At 36.4% G+C, this 26,876-nt stretch overlaps 1 protein-coding gene across 1 annotated transcript in view; it reads left to right on the top strand.

The window, feature by feature from the left end:
- Positions 1-203: 203 nt before the first annotated feature.
- The window catches only part of LOC150096324 (protein spitz-like), a 190,567-nt gene continuing 163,894 nt past the window's right edge, over positions 204-26,876 (top strand). The window contains exon 1 of the mRNA XM_090408832.1: positions 204-368. The gene's annotated coding sequence lies outside the window, so the exon portion shown is untranslated. The remainder of the gene's footprint in view (positions 369-26,876) is intronic.

The raw sequence follows: 26,876 nt of genomic DNA, 5'->3' as shown, positions 1-26,876 counted from the left end.
AAATAATATGAAGTATTAAAAACAAATTTCTCTAATTATAGATAAGCTGGAGCTAGGAAAGGTAAATGGCCACCTCAAGAAACAGAACACTCGCTACACAGAGTGGCGCTGTACCAAGCACACTCATTAACATAAAAAATATAGGATGCTGCGCTTCCGTACGAAACTATTCAATGTTTACTTCTCAATTCAAGGCTCTACGGTGTCCGTACCGTTTAGTACTTGCGAAAGAGTATCTCCTGTATGTTTTGGATAACAAAAGGTGTATACTTGTTGGTGTTTATCTACGACTGCAGCAATTCGATAGCAATAATAGCGAACTGTAGTTTTTATACGAATCACTGAATAAATATCATTGTATATTGTTGGTAAGTACAGTATTTTTTATTGTAACTTCACTCAGTTGAACTCTGTAGCTTGCGAAAACATGTTAATTCTTGTTTTCTCGTTTCCAATACACGTGTTTATTTTATTAAATTCTTAAATGTACGGGCACAATGCGGAAAGAATTTTTCTTAGTCATGAAGTGCCAGGTGGTTCATTTGTGCTCAGGAAATATGCTGCATATAATATTTCAGTTTATTGGTGTCAAATATTTGGATATTCGATATAGAAAATTGATCTGCGATTGAGTTAGCATATTCCATCGCTGATTTTGTATGTTGCTAATAGCAGTATTTACGTAATTCAATGTTTCTTTTCTTATGCGACACATAGAGACTGAAGCTATATTAAAACGAGTATAATCAGATACTTATTTCACAACAGGCAGACATCATCTTGGAATACGGAGCATCGCCGGATATTTGTCAAATGTCAGTTAACAAGCAGATGAGTAATAGTAAACTGAATGTTTTTATGATGTCACTTGCTGAATAAATGGGGAATTACTGTACAGACCTGATTATCCGGAAGACAGCTTATTCTGATATAAGGAAACGAGTATTCCTGCATTTCCGTATGGGAAGTTCGGACAAAATATGCGAAATAATAATAAATAGTTACTTTAAACATTATTAGACGATCAACAGTATTAGACGCGAGTAGTAGCGTCATAACTTTGAGGAGCCTTGGAAATAATGCTAACTACTAATACTTTCGAATTTGTAGGGATTTCTTTTTCTGGGGGGGGGAGGGAGGGATTGCAGCAACATCAAATGTCGAACACTCCAGCTATTTCATAACCTTGAATTAGTGAGAGTGTGGACGAAATACTATCAAGGGGACGAGAGGACTGATCGTATCTACCTATATGGCCTGGTTATCAATCAGTTAACATATCATTGCATATTTTAAAATCTATGTGTTAAATGTAATGTGTGTTAGACGAGCTTATGAATTCGTGGACCCTTCTGTTGACCTCAAAATATATGAATAGGAAAATATATATCCTGAAAATAATGAATGTGTGTGTATAGTTTATTTATTTTATTTGTTTTACTTTTAGTTATTTTACTTTTACTTCCTTGACCACAATAGCAAAACTACTTTATTAGTTGCCAGCTAAAAGACCCAATTAGTTTTGTTTAATACTGACCACTTAATATAATAAAATTGAACATTTTATTAAATAAGTTAAAATTTTAGTTATGTATAGTTTACAGCTATAATATTCACATTCTTTAATTCCAGTATTGTTTATTAAATCTTTAATTACATATTTGATCTACTTACATAAAAACTTCAGTGACAATTTAAGGCTGTTACTTAAGACTTTTACAATTGACCAGTTCTTCTGACCTAACATTTAATCCTCACTTTCATGTAGTGTGCCTTGTAGCTCACTAATAAGAATAGACTGCAGTTGTGGACTTGGCCAACTAAGTTGTTTCTGTATTTAAGCAAAAACAATGGTACAACATAATGAAATGTCATGTTGCTGGCTGTGGTCAGTAGGAATTGCCTACCTAAATTATCAATGTAAAAGAAGTCAATTTTAGTAACTTGTTCTTCTGGTAGAAGAACAAGTTACTAAAATGAAGACTAAAGCAACTGAGTTTCTCTTAAATAATAAATATAACATGTTATATATTCAACAGTGAATACACAAGCTGAAAGGAAGGAATAGTTTTAGCATTAAACAACCACCACACAAAGATAAACTTCTTGATTAACAGACAAATTCAAGTAGAGTGATGAGGGCACATTTCAAAATGGCGAAATAGACAATGAAACTTATAGCCTATGTTCCTAAGGAAGTCCTACTAATTAAGATCTGGAGGAATTTTTTTTTTGTATCATTAGAAAGAGCATTTAACTTGAAAAACTGGTCTTGTTGCAGAGTAAGGAATGAATCGCATCTAAAAGCATTTAGGGAAAATTTGAAGAAACATACATACTATAATAATGGCAAGTGCCTACTGGATTTCTGTTCAGGACATACAGTATATACTAGTCATTGCTAATACCATGTTCCAACATAAAGATGTGCACAAATTCACATGGAGAGAAGACAAGGAAAGACAGAACAGGGAATAGAAAGTGAATACCACTTAGTTTTGAGCAGAATCAAATAGCATACTGAAAAGAAAAAATATTTAGAATTATGATTATTTTTTAAAAATAATCATAGGGGAACAAGAGTATCAATAGTGACTAGTTACTGGAGACTTTGAAAACAAAACCTTGGAGATTCAAGGGCAAACTCAGAAGAAAACACTGATTAAGTGAAGGAGGCATGTCTTTAGGTTGTTTGCAAGGATAGAAAAATGCAAAGTCACTAAATGAAAGCCACTGTAAGACTGGTGAGAATATAGACTGAATGGTGTGAAAATGGCAAAATGTTCTGAAGGCTATTCAAACATTTTAGAGAGTTCTGAAAAACAACAACTTAGAAATAAGGAGAGTACTAGAAAATGAATTACAGTTGACAAGGATGATATAAAAACTGAAGATGTTCTGGATGTCCATAGTAATTACTTTGAAAGATTTTTAAATTAGATAAGTAGTGACAGAACAAACTGTGGAAGAAAATATTCAAGAAAAATGCAGTCACGAGTATACATTTTCTACTTGAGTTAATGTATACATTAACTTTTGAGTAGAAAACTCCATTCGACACTGAAATGTGGTAATTCACGTGAAGCAGATGATATTTAACCAGAAATGCTTAAATATTAGGGTAGAAAAGTATTGGCTATGCTGCATAATTCTGAAGGTTGAATTCCGATGACTGGCATAAAGCTCTCAAACTATACACATCTATAAAAAGAAAAATAAAACAATGTGAGAATTAGAGGAGTTTCTCTGCAGAGTGTTTCATATTAGATTTATGCAAATATGCATGAGAAAAGGCCAAGAAAAACTGTGGAAAAGAAACTTGGGGAACAACAAGCTAGGTGGCAAAATAGTTGTCAGTATCATATTTTTTACTTTAAAACCAATAGTTGATAAATCATGGGAATACTTGTATAACACAGATCTGTTTTATAGATCTAGAGGGTGCCACAAGAAATGCTCTTTAACACCCTACAGTTATATTGGTTAGATGGAATATTTTAAGTCAGCAATTAAATTGGAAGATAGTCTGACTAAAATATGGTCTAAGACAGGAATGGCTATTCCGCTGGTGAAGTAGTTGCCTGTTTTATCTTACACCTGTATGAATCACATTATAAAGTGGTATTAAACCTGATAAACTTGTAGATGTTAATCTTAACTCGTTATGTAGATGTTATACTCCTAAATAAATATTATTATTATTACTTGACACCTCCAGGGAGTCCAAAGCTCATCAAGGGAGGTTACCTGCTCTACAGCTCCGTCTCCACCACTCAATCCATCAACTAACCGCAACTACACCAATGCCATCTACTGCCGATCACCACCATCACCACTAGTATTTCCACAGACAATCACAAACATCCATGCCAAAGGTGGGATTTGAACCTGCAGCCTTTTGGCTGGAGAGCGCTAACCACTTGGCCAACCAGGCCAAGCTTCCATTACAAGTTTCAGGATTTTTTGAATTGGAAAATTTGGGCATAAAAATTGGCAATAAAAAGAAATTCTGAAGACAAACATCTCTACATTTTCTCATTGGAACTTGTTCCCTATAGAACAAGTAAAAACAATTCAGTTATATAGGCACCATTTTTTGTGAAGATATATAATTGAATATGGATAGCAGAATAAGCAAAGGTGATGTGGTAGGAGCCAGCTGAATAAATTTTTATGGAATAAAAGAAGAAATCATCCCAACCACTAAACAAAATGAGATGGTGTTCAAACCAGTTTTGACTTATGGTTCTAAGAGTTGGGTTAGAAATAAAGTAGCTGATCAAAGACCGCAGATAGTTAAAGAAAATCAGGGGCATGATCAGTTAACATGAATGGCAGTATCATATGAATTTAGGATATTAAGATTGAACTTGGCATTGTTATAATTCAGTCATGTGTGAGCAGAGCTAATCTCAGGGGGTATGGTCACTTAAATGGAATGGGAAAGGAAAGGTTAGAAAAATGTGCTTGATGCCACAATAGGAAAAAGACCCAGAAGAAGATCAAGATCTAAGTGGATTAGTGGATTATAATCCACTAATTCGTCTTTTAAGGTACTTTTACCTATAATTATAGGTAAAAGTACCTTAAAAGACGAATATAAGATGTGACAATACTTGTCACATCTTATCACCTGGTCTTATTCAAATCCTTTTCAATATGTTAGGATACAATACTTGTATCCTAACATATTGAAAAGGATTTGAATAAGCTAGATGGATGGGCAAATGAATGGTTTGTCAGTTTAAGGCAGCAAAATGTAAGGTCTTGAGGTTTGGGACACATCGATGGGACGCTGCATACTCTATGGGAGGAGTTAAACTGGAGGAAGTAGGGGAAACGAGATCTGGGGTTGATGATTGATAGAAACCTGAAATTTAGGGGACATATTGCAAAGGTAGTGAAGGTAACACAGAGGATTGCTGCAATAATGAGAAGGACACTGATCTACAGAGATAAAATGTTTATCATTCCGTTGTATAAGACTCTGATCAGACCACACTTTTGACTACTGTTCTCAGATCTGGTCCCCAGGATTTGAAGGGGATAAATTAACCGTGGAAAGGGTACAAAGGCGGATAACAAAGATGGTGTCAGGACTGTACAATGTTACTTATGAGGATTGGCTGAGGGAGTGTGGACCGCAGAGTTTGGTGGATAGAAAGAGAGGTGATATGATTGAGACTTTTAAACTGTTGAGAGGTGGTTACAGGGTTGACACTGGGGAGTTCTTTCGCTTGGTTGAACAGCGGGAAGGAGTGATGACAAGAGGCCATCCCTGGAAGTTACGAAAGGAAACTGTGAGAAATAGGTGAGGAGTGGTTTCTTTGCATGGAGGGTGGTTGAACCATGAAATGCATTGCCTGATAGTGGTGAGAGCGAGAACGATCAATGTGTTTAAGGAGTGGTATGATAGACTTTGTGTTTCCTAGGAGGGACCTCCCTTGATGAGTCTTTTGACTCCATGGAGGCCTGAATAATAATAATAAACTGCAAACAGGAAGTTAGTAGTAATGTAAACTTGACATTTAGTACTATCATAATATTATGTACACCACTTGAGAGTAGTGTATATCAGGAATTTGATGTCAGAATGTATGATTGTATTATGCATGTATGTGATATAAATATATATTATTATATATGTTTTAAGAGTTACTCGGTTTGATATATTTAAAAAAAAATTTAATGACTAGAACCAAAGTTTAAATAAACAATTACACTACTAGTTTCGTCTAAACTTAGACGTCATCAGGTGTGAGATAAACATAATTACCAGTAACCAATGTAAAGGAAGTGATTTTTTAAAACACAGCAATGTATCTAACACTGAAAAGAATAAAGACACACGTGTGCATAATGATACAGTCAGAGTTCATTGTTCTATTTAAACTCTAGCCTTTTTTCTTTTCAGTGTTAGATACGTTACTCTGTGTTTTAAAAAACCAATTTACTTTTGAGTTGTATTTGCAATCTTTGCTATATGGTCCCTTGAACTTCAACTTCCTATTTACTAACATTCCAAGATCCTTAGACTCATCAGTTTCTTCAAGCATAATTCCACCAATATAATATGACATTGGATATCTAATCACACCAAAGTGAATTACTTTACATTTACTGACATTGAACTAACATCCATTTTCCCATGCCCACAATTCCAGCCAATCATTCTGCAAGTGCTGCATGTCAGCAGCATTCCTGATTACTGTACCAATCTTTGCATCATCAGCAAATAGCTGTATGTCGCTTGTCAAATCCTTCCCAATATCATTAATGTATAGATCGAATAACAGTGGACCAAGCACTGATCCTTGTGGTACACCGCTGGTTATCTTAAATCTTGCAGACTCACATCTCCCATATACCACTTCTTGACATCTGTCAGTCAGCCATCCTCTTATCCATGCTAATATTCTATAATCGAAACCCATATTCTCCAATTTATGCAACAGTCGACCATGCTGTATTCTGCCAAAAGCCTTAGCAAAATCAAAAAGTATCATGGTGTATCCATTCCCCTTGTCTAGTACAATGGTAACATTGTTATAGAATGTGAGCAAATTGCTAAAACATGACCTTCCCTTAGTAAACCCATGTTGCTCATTGCAAAGTAGAGATTCACTGTCAATTCATTTCTGAATGCGAGCCCTAACCAATTTTTTCAAATTCTTCACCACCACTCCTGAGATACTAATTGGTTGATAGTTAGATACATCAGTCTTTGTACAATTCCCTTGTGCAATGGAATTACCATACATTCTTTCCATTTCTGCAGAATTTCCTTGTGAGACTCATATTAAACAACCTGTTCAAAGGAATAGCCAGTTCAGCTGAACACTTTTTAAGCACACGTACTGTGTGCCATCAGTCCCTATTGCTGAATTCTTATTCAGTTTGTGTAACATGTCTAATACCTCGTCTTCATACACCTGAGTTTCTTCATCCAGTGAAGAGCTCACTATCGCATATACCAGGTTGATAGCTTTTAACAAAATGGGCACTCATTAGTTGAACAGCCTCTTCATCTGTAATCTTCATGCCACCTGCATTTTTGAAGAGTTATTCTTTCTTTTACTTGCAGTTTATTGATAGAATTCTTGTGGATTATCTTTAGCACACAGAGCCAGTTTCTTTTCATACTCAGACTTTGCTTTCCATACAACAGTTGTGACTATTCTAGCCTGCTTCTTATAATTTTCATAATGCACATCATCCTTATGCACATGGTATTCCTTCCACATCATTCTTTTCTTATGAATCTCTTGCTTAATAAGATTACATTTGACTCGTACCCTATTTATTCTTCGAACTCTCAGAACACATTCTGATATCGCATCATTTAAGTATTGTTTAAATACTTCCAATGCACTGTTGATATTTTTTCCATCTGTCAACCAATCCCCTTCCACTGAATTTAGCATGCTTCTCAGTTGGTCAATTTCCTGTTTGCTGGTTCAGCATGTAACGTTTTCTGAATGGAACATTCAATAACTTAGTTATTTCCCACGTGAGTACCTCATGATCAATGTCACCAGCCAGAGGCAGAATAGTTACGTCTTTAACTGAAATGCTCTCTGACACTAATCAAAATCTAACTCTCTTTGACTTAGAGTTCCTTCTGTCACATGCAGCTTGAGGAAGTTGTCCCGCAACAGCTCAATAAATGCATTTTCATTCTTCTCATGAAATTCTACTGCTACCTAATCAATATTTGGATAATTAAAGTCTCCCATTATGATTACTCTTTTTGCACTTATCTCGTCTATTTGGTGATGCATTTCTTTATCACTCGCAACCATTCCAGATCTGTAACACTCCCCCAGTATGTAATTGATCTTGTTAGATTCCACCTCACACCAGATGTCTTCAAACTCACTGCTACATGAAATACTGTCAGTAGTACTACTACAATCATAGGTCTCAACTCTAACTGGATTCAAGTCATCTGATATCATTAGCAGCACACACACCCCTCCTCTCCTAACCTCTCTATCCTTCCTAAAAATAGTGTATCCTTTATACTTGACACTGATTCTGATAGCCAGGTCTCACTAATGCCTACAATCTGAGGTCCCAACATATTAACCAAGGCAACAAACTCTACCCCTTTGTTTCTGATAGTCCTAGCATTTGTGTACAGACATAATAATATACTTGTATGTTTTTTTGTATACTCTTGCCTGCAGTCTGCATGACACAGATGGACAACTTACAGATCTCTATTCTTCTCTAGTGCCTTATACATGTAGACATCTTTGCACACTTTTGATGGGTCCGAGCACAAAGTCAGAATCTTTCTCTCCTCGCCAACATTTTCATGACAAAGCCCATTTCTGTCATTAACAGTTATATAACATTGTTGCTCTTACACTCTCATTTTCATCATTCCTCTCTTTATAATTTAGTTTCCCTGCTCTCTGTGTTAGGTCTCATACCAGTTATTAGTTTTTCTAGACTCCTGATACCAAATGCATTCAGGTGTAGGCCATTCCTCTTATACAAATCCAATCTTCCCTCAAACTTGCTCCACACATCCAAAAACTCGCATCCATTCCTTCTACACAGCCTATGCATCAAATCGTTTGCCATCATAGCCCTTCTTAATTAATTTTTATCATATCGAGGTAAAATACTGATGATTTTCACTTTCTCACCTTTCACTCGCGCCTCTTTTAACAACCCGTTCATGTCCTCTCTTATACTGAACTTATCGCTAGTTAAGTCGTTAGTACCTATTACAATTTTGTTTACTTTTCTTTTCTCTTTAATTGCTTCCTTTATATTCTTAATTTTTGCTCCAGGAAAACTCGAAGTTATAACTCACTAAGCTCATCAATAGCATGTTTTATTATAGTCACCATACCAAATAATTTCTTTTTTTTACTAACAATGTCACTTACATGATTTCTGTGAATTATGAGATTTTCATGAAATCTGAAGTGCCAGATTAATTCACTATAGACCTGTCATTTATACTTAATATCTTGCTGTAAATCCATTCATCATCACTAAGCTTTTTTTTGTTCATTATCAAACAAAAAATTTTTATCTTTTCTCAGATCTATTAGTTATTTTACTTTTTTCTCATTACTTTATAAAATAATTTCTTGTATCTGGTAAACTGTACTCTTACTCACTTTCACATTAATTATATCTGTATTAAGTCAGTTTATCTCACACTGAACTTCTAATATTTATAATAGTACTTTAGTTACTTGCTTTTGGACTGTTTTTTCATCACCTCCATCCACACTCATCAGGAGATGGAGGGGCTTGGCTGCTAAAGCAGCCTCCATGCATTTTCTGACTGGTTTACTTATCTCACATGATGAAAACCCCAACTCTCTCTGGGATGGACAAACCCTGCTACTTCTGTATAGGACTGGCTAATTCAAAAAAAGCTCTTTAAAATATTGTTCACTATTGTTACTATTAACATTATTCATTGTATTTGGAATATTCAAATCCAGGAGTTCCAACAAGAATACAAATGCTGTGTGCTATTGAGATATGGGGGGGGGGGATGAAGAAACATTTTAAAGTTTCATAAAGTGATCAGATCCATGCATTATTATCCAAAAAGTAAAGAAGCATTGGGAGGGGATTGAAATAAGCATTTTACTTCAAGCCTCTCTCTCTCTCTCACTAAACTACAAGATATAATTCTTGAAATAATAAGTAACAATGTATTGTATTTTGTGTAACATCTGTAATAGATTTGCAATAGCAATATAAGCTTCAGCCACTGCTTAATTAGTAACTAGTTAGTAAAAATACTTTATTTTAATACAAAATGAAGTAACTTTGCATGTTATCAATGGGATGCATTTTTCAGTTCATGCTAATTTATAGTATGAACTGAAACTGTTATGAGTTCATAAACTTAATAAAAATAAAAACTAATAATAAAATTTATAGGATTCACTAGCATCTGTTAACCTGTCATGTTACCAACTGGCAGAGACAGAGAGGATTGTGGTTTATACTATGAACTGAAATGCATGTAGCAGAATATTGTGCAAGTTACTGTATTTAAAATTCAGGATGTTTATGTAATCAAATCATTGAAATATTTATGATACTTTCCTCTTATCTATATGGCTTAACTATCAGTTATTCATTAATCTTCAGAACAAATATTTAGTACTGCTGACTGAAGTTGCAAAACTGAGTTTTTATTTTGTGTCTGAGGGTTTTTTTGGGTTAATGTGTAAGGTAAGGATTACCATGATTCTATGATAACAGGAGCTTCACAAAAGCACAACAATCTTGTTTTTGTAGTACTAAAATTAATAATATTATTGATGCTGTCAGAATGCAGAAAGGCAAGATGAAAGAATTGATTTTTTTTGGCTGACACCAATGACCTCAGAGGTGAGAAGTATTGTGTGATTGAAAATGTGAAAGAGTTATTGTAAGAAGCAAAAAAAGGAGAGTGAAGGTGAAGTTTGTAAGTCTGCTGCCAAACTATGATAGAGGCAAACTGAGAAGGAGAGTGATGATAGCTAATGAATTAATATGCCGGTTGTGCAGAAGGAATGATGTAGAGTTTGTGGGCCTGTGATCTGCATTTGATGGATGGAAGGATCTATGTAACGTTGATAGGCTGCACTTGAATGGATTCGGAGTTAGGTGTCCAGAGAGCTTTGTTTACTGAATGCATGGAAGTGCAAAGTCAAGAAAACTAAAGAAATTAGAGTAGATGCAGGTGAGAGAGAGAGAGTGTGTGTGTGATGTGTAGGCACCCAAAACATAAAATTGGTTGCTGCTATAGGCCAGGGATGATATGTTGAAGATGTGTATCAGCAGAATAGTATGAGTGCAAGTCGAGTAATTATTATGGGTTGGGGACTGACCTTGGAGACAGACTGGAAGGAGGAAAGATCACATGGTAGGAAGCAAGTGAAATTTATACACTTACTGAGAGATAATTACTTGAAACCGCATGTGAGGGAGGTGACTCAGAATACAAGAGTGCGGATCAGAAGTTAGAGGATAGGATCAGAAAACCTGCCCATAATTAAGATGGCTACATTTCCTCTAATTGGGGAGCATGATCATGAGGTCTTGAATTTGGAGATAGCAAAATGTGGAAATTTCAATTAAGAATATGTGGAAGAATATATATTTAGAAATACAAAGTAGTGATTATGACAAGTTTAGAAGGTAGGGCCATGCCATAAAGATCTGCAAGGGAAGGATGTTCATGGTGTATGGGGATAGGCAAGGGATATCTGGAGGAAGAAATATCAGACTGCATAGTCAAAGTCAGGAGGGTAAGTCAGGTAGGAGTCAGAGAGTAGTATCATTTAGCATAAGCTGAAAAAAAAAGAAAATGTTGGGGAAGGTGTATAAGGTAAGGAGAAAGGCAACCAGCAATCTCCTGAACAGTAGAAGGTGTAGGCAAGCAAGGTGATGACCAGTATTGTAAGGAAGACAAAATTGGAATTATGAGAAGAAATTAGAGTTCTTTTGTTATGTGGCAAGTAGGAGGAAGAATGACTATGGAAGGATGACTTTAATGACTTCTGATGGTAGATAGGCGACAGAGGCAGATGGAATAGTGACCACTTTGCAAGGATATATCATCCAGGTGAAGATGTTATGGCAGAGGTGACAGGGACTGATGTGAGAACAGAGGTTGATGAACTGGAGGTACTTAGAACATTGTAGAATCTCAATCCAAATACAGCTGTGGGATTAGATGGGATATCAGCTCACATTTTACAAGAATGTGCAATGGAATGTGCAGAGGATCCTGACCATTGGAAGTTCCTCTTGCAGCTGTTGCCCCCACAACCCAATTAGGAAAGGTGAGCCTTGAAGATGTATGTGCAATGAAACAGGTAATGCCTTTGACCAGCTGTTTCATTTAAGTCTCAGCTCCTGCATAGTCCCAAGGGAGTTGAAGGAGGGCAAAATAATTCCTTTGCATAAAGAAGGATCTAAGTCAGTATGATCTAAGGATCTAAGTCAGTATGTACTTCTACTACCACTCTCAAGAGTGGTGGTAGAAGTACATACTGGAAAAGTTGGTCAAAAAGAGAATTCAAAAATGAATGGATAAGAATATGATACTGTATTAGGGGCAGCATGGCTTTATGAAAGGTCTGTCATGCCTTAGTAAATTACTGTTTACAATAGAGTGACAGCTCAGTGGATAAAGGATATGGCAACACAATGATACTGCTGATTTTGCAAAGGCATTTGATAGGATACAATATGGAATTGTTATGCAAACTGGAACAGTTGAAGATGGATATGAAACTGGTGATATGGATACAAGGGTGGCTGATAAACAGATATCAAGAAGTAGTATATGGAGGAGCAAAAAATCTAGGTGAAAACATGACTAGTGGTCTGCTGCAAGGCTCTATGCTTGAACCACTGATGTTTAATTTATACATAAATGATATCAGAAATAATTTGAAGGGAAATATTCAGCTGTTTTTGTACGCATAGGTTTCTGTGGTTTAGCAGTTCAAAAGAAAGATTCCGGTATTGCGACCACATGTTTATTAAGATAAAATAAACAAACCCGACAAGTTTCGTATGTCATTTGACTTACGTCTCCAGGGTTAAAGGTAACTAAAAGTTTAAACATAAGAAATGAGAAATTAATCCAAATAGTCCATTCTATGATGTTATGCAATCTATTAAATGGCCGTCTGTTCATTAAATTAAAAAATCTGAATTCAGAATCTGTGCATGCTAAGTTTGAACAATGCTGGATGTTGTCACTTTCTGTTGTTCATGTTCGCACTGTCCGAGGTCTGACTTAGGTATGTTTTTTTATCAATGCTGACCAAACTTGGTGTAGAATTAGGCCCTGGTTTTTTGTTGCGTTGCGTTGTAATTCTAAGGATATTTGCAGCTTCTTTAAATTTCCTTGTGAAACAGTTTTTTTCAATATAAGAAATGTTCATTTTATGCCGGAACACATTATGGCCAGTGGAAGTTGTGTGGGATGCTAGGCCTGATTTGTGTTCTCTCCTTTTTTGCACATCTTTTTTTGGTGTTCGTTCATACGAATTTCCCCTGATCTTCCCGTCTGGCCTACGTAGCAGATGCCACAGGAACAATGAATTTTATATACACCTGCTTTTTTTAAAGGATGATGTGGAGGTTTTGGGGGATGTAGAAATCTTGATATTTTTTTCTAACAAAGAAAAGCAACTTTAATGTTATGTTTGCTTTGTAATTTGGCCAATTTGTCTGTAATATTCTTGATGTATGATAGCGTGATTGTGTTCTTGAAATCTTGCTTTTGTGAGATGCTTGTAGGAAGTGTGTTGAGGATTTTCTTGATTATCTTAGGTTCAAAGCCATTTTTTTCTGAAGATCTGTATTAAATAATGTAATTCTTCATTTCTCTTTTTTTCTATGCTGGAAATATTGTAAACTCTATCCTTCAAGGTTTTTATTAAACTTATTTTTTGCCTGGGGTAGTGAAATCTTCCTGTGTTGGTGGGTTTTCTATAAATAGAGAAAGATAATCTATTATCTTGTTCATTGATTTCTATTAGGATATCAAGAAAAGGAAGTTTTTTATGTTCTTCTGTTCCAAAGTGAATTTTATATTGTTGTGTAGATTTATTCAGTTGTTTGCTGATGATGCAAATTTGGGAAGGATAACAGTTAATCAAGGTGATGTAGAGAGCATGCAGGATGATTTAAATATGCTTGACAGTATGGACAAAGCATAATGGTTGTTAATTTAATGTGGAAAAGTATAAAGTTTTGCATTTTGGGATACAAAGATTACAAGCTGTGTACCACATTAAGGGAATTGTACTCCAGAAAGTTGAAGTCGGGGATTTGGGTGTAGTAGTAAATAGAGAGTTGAAGTTTAAAGGGCAAAATAGAGGGGTAGAAAGTCTAGCCCACAGGATTATTTTATTGAAGAACACACTAACAAGCAGAGATAAAGAGTTATCATTTTTACTTATAAGGCTTTGATATGACCACATCTGGATTACTGTGCTCTGATCTGATCACCTGCGTTTCTTGGGGATGAGAAAGTTATGGAGAGGATTCAGAGGTCAGTGATTAAGATGGCGAGTTGTTTGTGGATTGGAAAAGTTGATAGGCGATAGGCAAAAAAGAGAGGGTATGATAGGCACATTTAAGTTAAAGGATTTTATAGGATTAATACAGGGGAAATATTTCAGTACTTGGCTAGAGAGGACAGGATAAGAGGTCATCCCGAGAAATTGGGTAAGAGTGTGTTTAACACAGGTGTGAAAACTAGACTTTCACTTGGAGAGTGATGATGCCAGAGTCAGTTATGATTACTTTTTCTGTTAACGATTTCAAGGAGAGGTATTTATTTATTTTTTTATGTTGACCCCACACATCAAAAGTCACAAGACATAACACTACAGTGTCATGCATGGGCAAGTGATTAAGGAGAAAAATGTAACCTGTTGATATGTTTCTTAAAGAGCGGGAGGTTGTACTCAGTGGGAAAAACAGTATGGGGGAGATTTTTCCAAAGAAAAGTAGATGGAATGAAGGAAGCTGATGAGAATTTAGTTTGGTGTGTTTGAAGCTGGAAGCATATGGGTGTTGGCCAGTGGCTATTCTAGTTCTTCTGTGATTAGAAGAAAGTGGAGGAATGGTGGCAGCCAATTCAGAGTAGCAATGCCCATGAAAATACCTATAGAAAAGGCACAGTGTAGAAACAGAACATCTATAATCAAGTGGTTGAAGGGAGTCTGTGAGGAAAGGGTCATCTATTAAGATGACTCTTCCCTCATATCGATTGTCCCCCTATTCTGAATATTATCAACAATTCTTAGGTCTTGGGTGCTCCATCCCAATGGTGGGAACAGTACTCCAAAGTTGGATAGATCTGAGATTTATAGAGTGTTAGGAGTTGAGAAGAAGAGAAGTAATGTTTGGAACAAAAAATAATACAAAGCTTTTTAGAGGTTTGTGAGTAACATGTTTGTGCCTGGATAAACCTGGATGTGGCAGTCAACCTAGGAAGAGAAAGTTGATATTGAAAGGAAACTAGAACATTATTAAAATTTAGAGGGGAATGAGGAAGGATATTTTTGTGGGTAATAAGGCAGGCTTAAGTTTTTTTGGCATTGAAATTTACTAAGTTGTCTTTGCCCTGTTTCAGGATGTGGATGGGGTGGGGTCAGTGTTCAAGTCACTGGTTATGGAAGATCTTGAGACATGTGACATTAGGATACAGCAAGGTTTGAATGATGAAGAGGAATGAAGAGTACTGTCATTGCCAAAGCTGTGAATCGGATTTGAAGTCAGAGAAAGGAAGTTATTGATAAAGGAGGAAGAGCATGGTGAGAGCATAGATCCCTGAGGTACTCCAGCATTGATGGGGAAATCTGATGAGAGGAAGCCATCCACCACGACACACACACAATCAATGACCAGCGAGTAAGCTGGCAATCCAATTACAGTGTGTAGAAGTATTTATTTATTCGTATGATGATATAACAGCCAAGAGGCCCCTTTTATGGGGAAGTACGGCACCATCTCAATCCTCCCAAATTCTATCTAGGCCCTGGATAAAATTTGACCGACAAGGAGGCCTCTGTGCCAGACATGATCAAATTCCTTAGAAATATTGAGGTATGATAGATATGTGGGTAGTGTGAGTCTTCCATGATATGACTCCATGGAGGTGCCCATGCAATAATAAGACTAAGTGGAGCCCATTAATAAAGATTCTGTTATTGGTTCTCCAGGGTAAAAAAAAAAAAAAAAAAAAAAAAGGGAGAGGGTAGTTGTTGCTACTTTATAGTATTGTTTTTGTATTTAGTTTTAACTGCTTTTGTATTTATGCCTCTGTTGGAAATATAAACTGACATTCACTGTTTTTTGGTCTTTCTTAACTGATTTAACAACTATTTCTCATTTTCCTGATTTAACTTAACCACCTCACCGGCTATTATGGATCAAATATGCATCCTTCATATGCTTCGTATCCATCATATATTTCAATGTAATATCAATGGTATTACAATTTTAATATGCACTTCACATCCATGATAACCTTGACTTCTATAGATGTCTTGGCCGGTAGCGTGGTTAATTATTTCAAGCTATCTTTTAAGTCTCAGTTTGTACCAATGCATTTATACATCATTATGATGTTAGGGAATGACTTTACGATGTTTTACTTTAATTCACAGATGTCCTAGTCAATAAATCATTTTGTTCATTATCAAAAGTGTTTCTCTCAGACAGCAAATCATGTTTTTTCATAGTACTTATGTTATCAATATACTAATAGCATTAGTACAGGATGTCCAGGCTAGACGTATCCAAAAATTCACATATCTTGGCATCTATAAGGTTTATTAAAATAATATTTTGTTATTATGCAGAGTAATTCAAGTTTTTATGAATGTTAGTAAAGTTCAATGTGGACACCTTTTGTAGCTCAATAGATGTCAAAACAATACTTGAGCTCTTGCTAAATGTTTTCCTTCTACCATCTGAGGTGTTATTAGAGCAACTACTGCAACAATGCGCTGTTTCAAATCATCCAAATCTCAAACTTTTCTCTAGTACACACACACACAGTCTTTAATAAAGTACCATGCAAAAAAGTCCATTGGAGTCATATCGAGATCTAGGTGTCCCAGCAGTTAGGCCAACTCTTCTGATCTGATGTTTACTAATAGCCATTCTTATGCTGTTTTTATGCATATGTGACTATGCATGTGCACTAGTGATCTTGAAAGTGTGACAAATCAAATCTTGGAGAGATTTCCTATCAACTGAGCTTTAGTTTGAGAAAATATGAGCGATTCTCGTATTATAAGCTATTATTTTTGGATACCTCTAGCCTTGACACCCTGTATATTATGAGGCAGGCTTGTGGAAGGCTTGTCTGCCTTCCATAAGGCAGACAAGCCCACATAGTACATGCATCCACTTCCCTCAGTTTTGCTTTATTATTGTACAAGGACATGTTGTGTATTAATTTTTAATGTTGTGTGCACTCAATAGAATACACTCACCACTGGAAAAAGGAACAGAGTGAAAAAAGTGAGCTCATGTAGAAATGCATCAAAATTGATCTAGAGTATGATTTGAAAACTTTAAAGAAATATGAAATTTGCCAAAGCTTAACGGACATAAGACATGATCTTGGTTTACCTCTTTAAAGTCAACAATAAGAAAAAACATATTCTTGTGCCATCTCAAAATGTGAAGAAAGAAATTAGTCATGTTTCATGAGATTTCAGCCGTAATAGTGTGATTGGTGAAGATGGATCCTAATGCCTCAGGGTATTTAAAAGTCCAGGTATAGATGATGCTTTAGTCTGTTATCAAGAGAATTATGAAGAAATGAAAAGAAAGAAGTCGCTGTTCAGTCATCTCTTTATAATATAAGGAAGATAGAACACACAAAAAGTTTTTGGCTATTCTATTTTCTCATACTATTGCATTAATAATTACATATAGAAATCTAATTTGGGGTGTTTATCATGTGAAAGAAGCTAATAGAAATAATGTTGAAAGTTTTTCCCACTTGGGTATATTATAAAAAATCCAGAGTATATTTTAATAATAAGGTGTGACACCTTTTGGCTACTTGTATATGGAAATATGACTTCTGCATTACTTCAACCTTGGTATCACTCCTGGGTCTGGCTCCCACTGATGAGACTTCAATAAAGGTCTAGTGGCCCTTTTAGATGAATTTTTTCTTTTTCAAGTATATAGAGTTTAGACAAAGATTCATCTAATAATACTTTTTTTTTTCAGTAAAAAAACAACACACACACACACACACACACACACACACACACACACACACACACACACACACACACACACACACACACACACACAGAGAGAGAGAGAGAGAGAGAGAGAGAGAGAGAGGTAGACACAGGAGAATACTGACAGTTGTGCTCAACTCATATTCCACAGTTAACACCTGTTCTACATCACCTCTACTCTCTTTCATATACATTGAGAATCTCTCTTATGTATGGTTGGTAGCAAGCTTATATTTAGCCCATTCCATAAAAAGGGAGAAAAGTTAGCCAGAAAGTATTATCCCATAACCCATACCTCAACATGCTCAAAAATAATGGGGAAGTCATGAACAGTCAGCTTCTTCATTGCTATGAAACTTACAAATTAATCTGTTCATCAGTATGGATTCTGTGATTCTTAATTTGTAGGTTGAGATCAGCCGAAATAAACGTACCTTTGGAATGCAAGGGTAGTCATCCTATGAATGAACCTTCCACCTTTTTTCTGTAATGAAAGGTGGGGGAGGGGGTTCTCTCTCTCTCTCATCTTTCATCTCCTAAGATTTCCCATGAGGAAGAAGGTAGGCAACACAATTTTGGTTCACATTCCTCCTCTACATAAATGGCTTTCTCTTAGTGACCTTCAATCCTATCCATAGTTTTGTCAACAGTATCTAATGACATTAATTTTGCTATAATAGTAGTGATAGTTTTCTGGTGTATGCCATCATGGAGTTTATCAATTGACAATATTAGATGGCTTTTTTTTCAAGTGTATGGAGTTGTCTGAACTTGAGACAAAGAATTCATCTAATAATATATATACAGTATATATATATATATAACTGGTAATTAACTTAAGGAATTTACAACGCATAAAACGAATATTAATTAAAGGAAACTTTAATGAATACCTTCAATATTTCGACAATCACGTTGCCATCTTCAGGAACATACAAATATGGTATGTGCACGCAGGCACTAACAAAAGCAAATCACGAAGAAGGCAAGAAACTAATATTGTTCCTAAAGTCCTAATGGTACCCCTTAGTGGGCTAATTGGGTTGTCTTGGCAGTTGGGCTGAAGTTCTCATGATGCAAGTCTTCCAAATTTAGGGCAGTCTCATGCACCCAAATTTGTTGAGGTTTGGAACGTTTTTTAAAGCTGCTGATGATTCCATGAATAATCTTTTGTACTTGAACTTGCTGCAGTGTATTATTTTAGTTTTCTTCCAACAAATTCTATGGCGGGGATCTGTGGCATGGTCTGCAAGCCCAGAGTGGCTGTACTGGTGAAACCGGATGTAGTCTTTGTGTTCTGAAATCCTGATATTCGCTGTCCTGCCTGTTTGGTCAAAGTAGGACAATTTACAGCTGCAAGGGATCTGGTATACACCAGGTAGGTCTAGGGGAAGTGGTTGGTCTTTGATAGAGCGGATAAGGGATGCCAACTTTTTATATAGTCTATAACAAGAAGTTAGGTCGTATTTTTTGAGGATATTGGTTATTTTCTCAGAGGTTATTTTCTCGGATGTAGGGGATGGTGATAGATTTAGTGTAATCTTTATTGTGAAAGGGAGGAGGGGGGGGGTTGTGGTTTACTGGTATTTTTTGGATTTTTTTGGGATTGTGACCATTGGCTAAGAAAGTGTTAAGGATGTGGTTTGGTTCAGTGGTTAGGGCATTGTCATCCGAGCAGATTAATTTTGCCCTGTTATATAATGTTTTAATAACCTCATATTGTTGTGTGTGGGGGGGAAATTGCTGATGAATGTATCTCTGTGGTGAATGTTTTCTCTGTTTATAGAAAACCCACCCATACAGGCTGGCGAGTGATTAGAGTATGTAGGAAGGGGAGGGTGTTGCTTATCTCTTTTTCCAAGGCGAACTGGACTCTGGGGTGTTGGTTTTTTAAGTGTGTTAGGAAGGAGGGAATCTGAGCCATGTGGTCAAATAGCAAACACATCATCCACATACCGAAGCCAAATAGTGGGTTTTTGTGGGGCAGAGTTTAAGGCTTTCTCTTCAAAGAAACTTTTGCACTTTCAAATTTAGTTCTCCAGAGAACTAAATTCATTCAGATGTAATCTAACAGTCATCCGTCTTTTTTATCCATCTCATTCACTATATACATCTTCAAGCTACACATCATTCCTCCCACACAATCTAAGCTTTGACTCAATTTCCCTTCTTCATTTCTTTCAAACCATGGTAATGAACTTGCTCATTCTTTCAGACTGAAAGAAATGGCTTTTAGTTACACTATCTTCTCTCATATTAGATTTAAACAGCCTTTCTTATCTGCCTTGAGTACAATGGGCGAAATTCCATCAGGATCAGCTGACTGTGGCATTCAAGCTATTTAAGATTCTTCTGATGTCTTTCTGGCAGAAGGTCACAGGAGGAATGAGATGCAATGTTCTAGGTAAGGAAGGAGGTAATTTGTCATGGTCATCTATGTAGGAGTTGGAAAATAAGAATGAAGCTAAGACATCCTTTCTTTCATGCTTACACAGTGATCAGAATACATCATGAAAATTATGGAAACAACTAATTTTCATGATGAAGCTAAGACCTCATTCTTGTCTTTAGGGATGTTACAATTCTACTGTTAGGATGAGATAGAGAGGCAGAACAGATGGACAAAAGTTGCACTCGACAGCTTTGGCAAGCGGCCAGACGATGCAATTGTCAGTGGCACAAGCAGCTAGTTTTCTATATTTATCCTTGTTGAATTTCCCCTTTGTCCATTTAATGGTGGTTTTATTTTACAAGTGTTGTGGGCAACTGTGTAAGCTGTGAATGAAGTTAGTGTTTTGGTTTCAAGTCATTTGTGAAAGGCTGTTTACTTTTCTTGGCACCATTTTTGGAGAACCATGGTTTGGAGATATGGGTTGGGAATTTGAAATGAAGGTTTCCATTCCAATATGGATTATTTCTGTAACAAGATCATGATAGGTATTTGGATCTGAAGAATGAAAACAGTAGTCTGACCATGGAAAGGAGCAGTAAAAAGTCAAATCCTCCCACTTGGCATTGTTGTAATGCCCAGTGCATGCAAGTTGTGAATGTCTGAAGGAAGGCCATTCCACAAGAGATGAAATTTGGATGAGATTGTGGTCTGAATTGTCAAGAGGAGCAGTCACCTGATCAACAGTGCCTGGAAGGAGAACTAGTTTAGAAAAGATCTAGTGTGTTGGATGAATGAAGAGGATTATCAAGAATTCTGACAGAAAGATGGATGAGCTGCTTTAATCATTGCTCACAATATTTCATCCTCTTTTCTGACTTGGCCACTTAAATTCTAAAAAAGGGAGCCAATTAGAATTGTGGACATTGAAATCATCAAGAAGGATTACTTGTTAGAAAATTTTGATGTATGAAATTGATCTTTGAAGATAGATCAAAAAATGTAAATGATTTTCAGAGTTGGGAGAATGGTGGAGGCAGCAGATGAATGAAACAAAATGTGCCAAAGAAATTTTAAGCCACAGGAGGTCAAAATTCTAGATTCTAGGTGAGGCATCGTTTGGTAAGGACTATCAGAATGCACAAAAGCACATACAAAAGCACACATACCTCCCTAATGGTTGATGAAGTCATATAGTGTGTAGTTAAGATGACCTGTGGTTGATTCAGTGGAAACTGGAGGTTCAGTCAGTGGAACATAACATTAGGTTTGGATGACTGAAGATGATGATGCACATCATTTAAGTTACTGTTAATTCCACGGATATCGGCAAAGCGAATATGTAAGTTTTTTTTTTTTGTGTGTGTGTGATTGAGTTTAACATGCATCTTCTTGATCATCAGTATTTCTTAATATTCTATCCCTATCTTTTCCAAACTTTCTCAGACTTTTTCTTATTGAAACCAATCAAAGGTTTTTTTTTTTTACAAATCAGAAATACCATAAATAGGCTTTTTCCAAATTCCCAGTGTCTTTCCATCATTTGTCACTTACAGCAAAAATCAAATCAATAGTTGGAGATGTCCTTTTCTAAAGCTAAACTGCTCTTCTCTTAGACTATTTTATCTGTTATTCTTGTTGCTATTATCCCTTCCATAAATCTTGGCACAGGTACGCATTCACAGCTTAATTGGTTTGTGATGAAGCCCTTTGGTTGGAAAAACTTGGATTTGAATCCCATCTATGATGTGAGGAATTGTTATCGTGGCTTTTGAAATAAAGGGGGAGTTAGCCAGTCTCATACAGACGTGGAGGGTTTTTTCCTCCTTGAAACTCGGGTGTTTCACCCCTCAAAACAGGTTCCCCCCCGAACACACAAAATACACTTAGAGGGATGTATCAAAGAAATGGCAAGATGGCTGCATTATATTGCCTAAAATCCCTAATTAGGGAACTCAACCCATCTAAGGACAGGAAAATTGGATGGACATAATATTCTTCTTCTTCTATAGTTGCTGCACTCCCTTCCTGAGCCTCCATTATATATTGGAACAATCATTCCCTTGGTCCAATCATGGTATCACCTTTTTCTAGATAAGTATGAAAATAGCACATAATTTCAATCTTGTACTATTACTAAAAACTCTGATCAGTTCAACAGATAAATCATCTCTCCCAGGGAATTTTCCATTCTTCATCTTCCTTAATGCTTCAACCTCTTCCAGACTTATTTCCGTGTTATCTCTCATCAGTTTATTAATTCCGGTTTATTTCACTATGGCTTACATCTTTGTTTAACATATTTCTAAAATAATGTCGCAACATCACTGTAATCTCTTCCAGCAGTCATGCATCTTTATTTATTAAAATATTTGGTTCCTCATCACTCATTCTTCATTAGTCCATATAATATTTTCTTGTTCCTATTGATTTCTTCCAATTTTTATGTAAATTCAACCTACTCATTTCACCACTGCGTTTCTCCTTTTCTGCTTCCACTTGTTCTTCTATATGCTTCTTCTGTTATTCTTACCGTTGTTTACATTATTTATAATTACTTGAGAACAAGTGAATGATAAGATTAGATATCAGGAAGTTGTTGAGAAGAATAAAAAAATAAAGTGATAGGAAAGGTAGTCAGTGTGTTGCCCAGGTATGACTGTGATGAGATAAGGGAGAGAGCAAAGATTATGAATGATATGTTAGGGGAAATGTGTGAAAAGAAAGGAGTATAGTTTGTTAAAGTGTGGAATGAGTTTGAATGAAGAATTGAACTGTATAAGAGTGATGGACTGCATTTGAATGGTTTTGGTGCAAACTCATTTGGTGAGACTGCTGCTGGAAGGGAGAGTAATGTGTGCAAAGAATGAATTTGAGCAAGTAAGAAGTGATGTGAAAGAGCATGAGAGTAAGGAAGGAGAGACTACGCAAGTGTGCAAGACAAACAGGGAGACTCAGGGTGTACAGGGGAACACAGCATGAGAAAGGTTGATGCTCAAAGAGGATGTGTGAATTCATGTGTAGACAAGAAAGGAATGGGATGACCTGGGATTTTGAATACAAATGCTAGAATTATCAGAAACAAGGGGAATGAAATGGTTGCATTGAGTTCGTTCACCCAAAAATAGTTGCAATAAGTGAGACATGGTTGGATGAGGATAACATCCTGACAGGAATAGAGATGGAAGGGTATGATGTATTTTGTGAAGATAGAAAGGGTAAAATGGGAGGTGGAGTGCTAATGATGATGGGAAAAGAGTTATGTCTATACAAAGTAGATATGCAAGGTGGAGGGGAATAGTGGTAGTGGTTTTGAAGCAGTATGGTGTGAGATGGGGGGGGTGAATAGAATGAAATACTTAGTTGGATGTTGCTATAGGCCTGGTAATGTGGAGGTTAGTGACCATGAAATGTATAAGCAAATTAACCAAGCAAATAGGAAAAGGATGATCATTATGGATGGTTTTAATTATGGCAATATAGACTGGGATGACGAAATAGTAATTGGGATTAAAGAAAATGAGTTTCTTGAGTTTTTTAAGGGACAACTACCTCAAGCAGTATATAACAGAAGGCAAACGAGGATTGGGGGTCTTGGATTTGATCATCTCATCAGAGGATGTTATTATAAATGAGGTGTCAAATCTCCTTCCAGTTGGTGAGAGTGACCATGAAGTGATTACCTGGGTGGTTGCTAGCAGTGTTGAGGACCTCTGTGAGGAAAGGGTAGTTGTGCAACTACAAGGTTGGTGATTATGAGAATCTCAGAAGACAGCTTGCAGCTGTAGCATGAAATAAGGAGTTGGGTGGAAAGGAAATCAGTGCTGCTTTGGTGATATTCAAGACTTATCTGGTAGAAGCAGTGGCTAAATGCATTCCAAGGATCAAAAGATTAAATAAGGTAGATGTGAAATGGATGAATGAAGAGATTTGGCATGTAATACAGAGAAATAAGGCATTATGGAGGCAACATGAGGAGTACAAAGAACAAGGATAGCAAAACGTTCACTATGAGTAGCAGTTAGCTAATGAAGCCCAAAAAAATCCTAGGGAGTTCTTTTGGTATATAGCTAACAGGGAAAAAAAAAAAAAGAATAATTATGGTAGGATGACATTGATTGAAGAAAATGTTATAAGGACAACTGCTGCAGAGGATATAGTTGAGATATTTAAATGACAAGTTTATCAAGGTCTTTCATCCTTGTAAATGTCTGCGCGATTAGCCTAGTGGCTGTATGCTTCACAATTCGATTCCTGTTGGCGACGTGAAGAATTTGAGGATCTTCCTCAGCCATAGCCAAGTTAGCCGGTCTTGGGCATGGGCAGTAGGGTTTTTTCTGCAGTTTATCTGGCGTTTTTCATCCTGCAAGCAGGCAAACCAGCCCCATGAACACACACGGATCTACAGCCATAAATACTTAACCCCCCATGAGGGGGCTCAACTCGCCCCAATAGGGACAGGGGAGAAAAAGGGAGGAAACTCCATACAAATAAATAAATCCTTGTGAATTGTGATATCATGGAGAGTTTGAGAGCAGAGGATGAGGAGGAGAGACTGTCGGCGAGCAAGAGATATATGGGGAAAATGAGCAAACGTTATGTTAATAAGGCTGTGGGAGTTAATGATATATCACCACATATTTTGAAGGAATACACAAGGGAGTTGACATATGCCTTAACACGTGTTTGAGTCTTACATTGGGTCAAGTTCCAAATGAGTGGAGGGAAGGCAAGATTGTGCTGCTTCATAAGGGAGGTGACAGAACTCAAGCATAAAATTATAGGCCAAGGTGTGTCAGGTATAGTGGTTAAAGTGTGGGAGAGGCTGGTGAGAACCAGGATCCAGAATTGGATTGACAATAGTTTTATTATCTCTAATGGACAGCACAAATCTTCTTACTTATTACAATAAGGTAACAGCTGCATTGGATGAGAAAGATGGATTCAAAGTAGTATACTTAGATTTTGCAAAAGCTTTTGTGGAGCGGATGGAGTTGGATATTAGACTAGTGCATTGGATTGGAGATGCACTGTCTGATAGATTTCAGCAAGTTGTGTATGGGGGAGCAATATCCCAGAACAGGAAAATCACTAGTAGTAGTGACCAGGGCCGTTGCCATGGATTGTGCCCTGAGGCAAACAATTCAATATCGCCCTGATGGATTATAAGACAAAAATATAAGAAAATCTTCAATTGTTATTTTGTTTTTATTACAAGATAAACATTAATGCAAAATGATTATATAATAATATTAAGTGTTTGCTCTATGGTGATATCGCACAATAAAACTGTTTATAAGCTCTTCTAAATTTAAATTATAAGCTATGTCTGCCTCTATCGATATAGTTACTAGACCAACCAATCTTTCTTGGGTCATTGCTGTTCGTAAATAATTTTTAATCAGTTTAAGCTTGGAACAACTTCTTTCTGCACTTGCTATGCTAACAGGAATTGTTAGCCTAGTGACTGCACCTACTGCAATATGGCTGAACGAGCGCCGTGAGGCAGGCTGCCTCTATGCTATACCCTGTCGATGGTACTGAGTGTGACTCAGTTGGTCTGTTTTAGGGCCATTGCTGTTTAATCTGTTTGATATCGGGGAAGGCTTGAATGGGGATATTCAGTTTTTTGCAGATGATGCAAAGTTGGACAAACTGTAAGGAGTAGAGCAGACATAATGGTCTTAAAAGGAAACCTGAATAGGTTCAGTGAATGGGCACGAGAGAGGAGATGCCAGTTCAAAGTGGTGTAATGTAAGGTTTTAAATTTGAAAAACAAAGATGAGATGTAGAATTTACTCTTGGTGGAGATATATTGTTGTATAGTGGAGGATATGAGAGATCTTGGGGTAATGATGGATAAGGATCTAAAATTTAGAGGACACATTGCCAGAATTGTGAGGAGAACACAACGAATTCTGGCAATGATGCGGAAGATATTGACATGTAGAAGTAAGGATATTCTGGTTCCATCGTATAATGTCTTGATTAGACCACATATGGACTGCCGTGAAGAGATTTGGTTACCTGGTTTTCAAAAGCATGAAGATATGTTGGAAAACATCCAGAGGTGTGATTGATAAGATAGTTTCCTATCTCTGGAATGTTGAATACGAAGAAAGGTTGAGAAGATCAATTTATAGTGTAGTGGATAAGAAGGAAGAGGGATGATATGATAGACATAAGAGTTGGTTAGGGATTGTTATAGGATTAACATTGAAGAGGTTTTTCTTAAAATGGTGGGAGAACAAGAGGTCATCCCTGGAAGCCGTATAAGGATATGAGCGAAGATCTTGGTTTTGATGCAGAAGATATTAAAGAATTATTGAATTCAAAAGATTTCAGTGACAACGATCTTCTTGAAATTGAACAAGTGCATATGAAGACAACGAACAAATGGAATGTGAAGATGAGGTTCCACAGGAGATAACAAAAAAAGAACCGGGTGGAACATTTTGCAGTTTAGAATCGCTTAATCAGCAAGTAATAGATATGGATCCAGATGCTAATAGAAGAATGTTTGTTTGCCGAGGTCTAAAGCGAGTCATTTTGCTTGTTATCATAGAATTTATGCTGATAAGAAAAAACTAAAACTGTTCAAATGACTCTTGATAACCTTGATAAAAAAAAATTGCAGTAACTAATGTAGGTACAAGCATTTATTAACCATTTATTTTGCATTCATTTTTTTATCTTTCCTAAAGGAGTACCATATA

This window comes from Typopeltis vanoorti, chromosome 19, assembly GCF_054136105.1.
Source record: "Typopeltis vanoorti isolate ZY-2024b chromosome 19, IOZ_Tvanoo_1.0, whole genome shotgun sequence".
Taxonomy (NCBI): domain Eukaryota; kingdom Metazoa; phylum Arthropoda; class Arachnida; order Uropygi; family Thelyphonidae; genus Typopeltis; species Typopeltis vanoorti.
The sequence above is the reverse complement of the archived record's forward strand: the minus strand, read 5'-3'. Positions and strand labels throughout refer to the sequence as shown.